General features: G+C 40.8%; 1 pseudogene; it reads left to right on the top strand.

Annotated features, from left to right (window-relative positions):
- Nucleotides 1-4,122: 4,122 nt before the first annotated feature.
- LOC134376143 (L-lactate dehydrogenase A-like 6B) lies at nt 4,123-5,196 on the top strand (annotated as a pseudogene).
- Nucleotides 5,197-5,316: the final 120 nt, after the last annotated feature.

Below are 5,316 nucleotides of genomic sequence, written 5' to 3'. Positions count from 1 at the left end.
AAGGGTTCTTTACAGAACCCGTGTTGAATTTGTATGGTATATCACTCAGAGAGAATCATGATGGGTAATATCGATTAACTGAAAAAGTTGAAGGATATACACACAAACAAACACAGATGAGGGTACTTCAAAAAATTTATGAAAAAATTGAATTAAAAGAGAATACAAATCTTTCCATGAACTTTTTGAAGTACCCTCATGTGTGTGTGTGTGTGTGTGTGTGTTTGTTTGCCCATTTTTTTCTTCTCTCTGTAGATAAAAAAGGAGACTTTTTATTCTATAATTATAGAAGGTTATTCTGAAGTTGATATTGAAATAAGTATTAAAATTAAAGAGAGCAGACTAACATAGTAAAACTCTTACCTTGCATTAATTATTAGGATATCAACTCTACTATAGCACTTCCAATTCTATTCATGTGATTGCACACATAGAAAATCATGTTTATTATAGAGCACACTGAGGAAAATGCACAAGGCTGCTCCAAGCCAGAGGCCTCCTCAGGCCCTGCCTGGCCACCCCAAGGTGACAAGAACCTTATCTTAGCATATTAATTAAGAAATTCTGATCTAATCCCACTCCTGGTAAATGTAGTCATTTTTTACCACAAGAGATTATTATTTTTAAATTAAGAAACATTTTATTTATATATAAGTTTATATGTAACATATGTGTACAGTTAAAAATAATAGAAATGAACATTTGTAAACCCAATAATCAGACTAAGAAAGAAACATTTCCATTATGTTTGGATCCTCCACGTACTGCTGATCAATTGTGCCTTTTCTGCCGGAGGTTATCATTTTCTTAAATTTCAGGTTTATCTTTACTCTTTTTCTTTATACTTTTAGCACACATTACTGTATCTTTACATGTTTTGGCTTCCTGTGGTTTTTGAACTTTTTATAAATAAAATCATACTACGTGTATTTTTCTGATACTTGACTATTTCCTTAGCCTTTGATGTTTCTTCTATGTATCACTGTGGCCAGAGTTCAACAGATCCTTAATATAGAGCATTCACTTGTCTGAATGTAATATTTATCAGTCAGGATCCATCAAGACAGAGAAACTACTCAGTAAGGTCAACAGGGCAAGTTTATATAAAGAATGATTAATTATAACAGCATTGGAGCAGTGAACTATTTTATATCAAAAGGTAAGGAGAACTCTAAATAAAAAAATGAATAACAGAGAAAAGGAGTAGCCACTATCCTTATGGCTGATTTGGAGCCGCCAGTGAAGAGTTCCTTCCACTCCATGGGCCACACTCGGTAGTAGAGAAACCACTGTGGTGCTTCACTAGCAGATCTTGCTGCAAATTCATTCCAGAACGCCCCAGAAACTTGACTTCTAGATAACTGTGGAAAGCTATTTATGAGGAAATGTCTTGCCAGAGGCATTCCACTACAAATCTTCCCAAGGGCAGTGTCAGGAGAAGCTCTTGGCTGCTGGGTTCTGCTGAGCACCATGAACTGCAGGAACCAGGTACTATAGCAGCAGCCTGCAATGCAAGATCTGGGCACTGGTGCAGCCATGTATGGAGTAGGGGCCATGCTGGAGAAGTCATTTGCAGTGCAGAGCCTGCCAAGTGAGCCAATGGAAAGCAAGGAAAAAAAATCCCCTTTTTGAAATGTCTCTCCAATGCCTTCTACTCACAAAGTTTAGCATCATACCACTTGGGAAAGGAAAAATATATAAAGGGCCCAGATCCCTTTATGAAAAGCAGACAATCAAAGAGTGACTTTGGAGTGGAAGAACCAAAAGTTGTAAAACTGGCACATAAAATATATTTATTCACTTTTCTACTGGTGGATATTTGGAGTATTTTCTGTGTTTTACTCCTATGAACATGTCTCCTAGTGTAAATATTCGAGAGATTATCTTTCCTGGCAATTCCTATCTATAAGTGGAAATTCTGGGTTGTAAAATGTGTGCATCTTCAATTTTACTGGGCAATGTCAAACTGATTCAAAGTGATTTTATTTATTTATATTCCCACAGGCAAAGTAATCATGTTATAAAAAATAACAGATTTATGAAAGAGTGTCTCACGTTAGAGAAATTCAAAGAACTCATTGTTACTGTAATCCAAGGAGTGTGGGGAAAACATCCATACATTAAGCATCAGATACATCCTGTCATGCTTGGGAAGTCATCCAAAGGAGTGTAACTATTTTCCTGTAGTCTATAAAAAGTCACATAGTAAGGTTAAGCGAGGTCATATTTACATTTTAGAAAGTATTTGGCCTAAGTATAGATGGGGGCACCAAACCAGCAACAGGCCAGAACCTGAATCTTTTCTCATGATAATGGCTGCGTCATGTGGACTTCACCCTCAGAAAAAATAAGTCCTCTTCTTATCCTTTGGATTTCAGATTAGATTTTATCTCTTCTAGGAGGACTTCCAGGATGACTATCTTTTCCCTGGTATTCTCTACTAGTCCATAAGCTCTTTAGGGACAAAGTTTGTTATTTAGTTGTGGCTCCAGTCCCGGCTATTATGCAGAGTCCATATCAGACACTCATTTCGTAAATAATCAGAGTAGCGCGCATATATGGGACTCTGGGAAATCACGTACTTGGCAAAGTGGAGCAGTGTCAGCACTAGGACTTCAGCAATGCCTTTGTAATGAGGTTTGACTGAGCATGCTAAAAGCCTTTATTGGTGTCATTGATAGAGAGCTGGACAATATGATAGACATGGGACAAGGGGAACATTAACATTCTAAAAAAACAGACAAAGACCCACAAAATACCTGAAATCTGAAATCTTTGTGAACTTTCAGTCAGTACTGCAAGCATGCACTACGAATTCCCCCACAGCATTTTGTAATTCTGTGGCTTAAGAACATACTTCAGCAACCATTTAATATAACTTATTCACAGAGGTAGTGCGATGATAGGAGCACAATTTTAGAAAAGAGACTGCCTGGGTTCAAACCCTGGTGCTCCCACTTACTCAAAGTATGACTACAGGCAAATTATTAAGGCACTTTGTTCTTAAGTTTCTAAATCTCTAAAATGGGTATAAAATGGTATCTTGAAAGTGGTTATGGTATAAACATGGCAGCAATAGGCACTGGGACTGGGGAACCCTCCTCTGGGTTGGAAGCTCCAGGATCCAGGGATGAATGACTTTTCCTAGTTAGAGGTGGAATTTTCCTTGGTATTGTTGCTGCAGTAGAATGGTGGCTGGATTTGTTACAACATTATCACTGGCTAAAAAGAAAAGCCCCGAATGATTTAATCAGGAAAGTAGCCATGGCTGCCTTATCAGAGAATAGGTCTTTCTTTGTGGGCTCTGGGCTGGGTCTCACTTTATGCGGGGTGTGGGGTGGGTGTGCTCAGCTTTGCAGTGTGGCAAGCTTTAGAAATTCACAGTAGAGTGACATCACTATCTTCTTGAATCGTTTTTAATTGGGACTTACAATCCCAGGCTTTCCTTTGGCACAAGAAGCTGTATCCTCTCTGGTGAGATTTTAGTGTTGCAGTAAGTCACAGTCGGTCCTTCTCCTGCTGTCAAGTTTCTGCTGACCTCCCAGATGTGGGTCATGGTCAGGACTGGCTTAAAAGCACCGGAATCCTTTCTCAGTAGAAGGCCCTCCAGCTGGCTACACCAGAACACACGAACCCATGTTTCCTGCAGCCCTGGGAAGTGGTGCGGGCAGCTTTTGGGAAACAAAGCACATGCACCTCACACTTCCTGGTGGGTTATGGATTGGAGGAGTTCACCTTATTTTCATCTATAGTTCAGAGAAGCATTTTTCTTCGGGGTACATACTAAAAGTAGAAAACTAATTATTCCAGGAATCTGGGTTGGCCTGTTATACCTGTCAAATGTCAAAGAGGATACATGATTGTTAAACTACCTCCAGGATACACTTGCTGGAGAAGCAGCCCTGCCTTAGTCTGAGCAGACCAGAGGAGTACTTGGAGGCTCAGGCTGAGGGTGGGCCACGCAGCTGCGTTGGGGGCTGAGGCCGAGACTGTGCAGCCACAGTGGAGGCACGTCCAGTGGTCAGACTTACTCGGCGTCTCGACCAGCATCACTGCACCTTCCTCCATTCTCTTCTCCCAGCCCTTGAGTGAGCAGCCATGAGCGGGGGTGCAAGCATCCTGCGAGCCAGCCATAGAGTGAGCATGATGGGATCGAATTTCCTGTACCTGGGCATGGCCTTGTGTACCCATCAGGCAGCTCCAGGCCTGCTCAGGGGTGCCTGGCTTTTCACCCCCAAGTCCAAGATGGAGATTGTGAAGTGTCAGTTTATTACGAATTTCACTTCAGAGGAGTCTGTTCATCATAATAAGATTCCAGCACAGGAACGGGTCAGCTGGCCTGGTCTGTACTATCAACCTCTTATTAAAAGGCCTGAGTGATGATGAACTTGCCCTTATAGATGTCAGTGAGGGCAAACTGAAGGGTGAGACTATGGATCTTCAACTTGACAGTCCTTTCATGAAAATGCCAAATAGTGTCTGCAGCACAGATTATTTGTCACTGCATATTCCAGCCAAGTGGTTATCATATTATCACAGTAGGGGCACATCAAGCAAAAGGAGAAACATGACTTAATCTATTCTAGTCCAGTGAAGTGTGGCCATCTTTAAATTAATGATTTCCAGTATTATCCAATACAACCCCCTCTGCAAAGTGATTGTTGTTTCCAATCCAGTGGATGTCTTAACCTATGTAGCCAGGAAGTTGAGTGCATTTCCCCAAAACCGTGTTGTTGGAAGTGGCTGTAATCTAGATATTGCTCGTTTCCATTTCTTGATTGAGCACAGTCTTGGCATCCACTATGAAAGCTGTCATGGGTGGATCCTTGGAGAGATGGAGACTCAAGTGTTCCTGTGTGGAGTGGAGTTCACGTTGCTGGTGTCTCTTTGAAGGAGCTGAACTCAGATATAATAACTGATAAAGATCTTGATCAATAGAAAAATATCCACAAAGAAGTGATTGCCAGCACCTATGAGATTATGAAAATGTCAGGTTGTGATCTGGGGGTCATTGGCCTGTCTGTAGCTGATTTAACAGAAAGTATTCTGAGGAATCTTAGGAGAACACATCCAGTTTCCAGCATAATTAAGGGCCTCTATGGAATAGATGAAGTATTACTCATTGTTCTTTTTATCCTGGGATGGAATGGTATTACTGACCTTATATACATAAAGCTCACCCAAGCACCACAGTAGCATTGCCAGAATGCCTGTATCAGCTCTTAGGCAACAGCAACAGCAAACAAGGGCAGGATTTTAGTGTGTTTTGATCAAATGTTACTATACAGCATTTTTTGATTTTGGTTTTGTTTTGTT

The sequence above is a fragment of the Cynocephalus volans genome, chromosome 4 (assembly GCF_027409185.1).
Source record: "Cynocephalus volans isolate mCynVol1 chromosome 4, mCynVol1.pri, whole genome shotgun sequence".
NCBI lineage: Eukaryota > Metazoa > Chordata > Mammalia > Dermoptera > Cynocephalidae > Cynocephalus > Cynocephalus volans.
The sequence above is the reverse complement of the archived record's forward strand: the minus strand, read 5'-3'. Positions and strand labels throughout refer to the sequence as shown.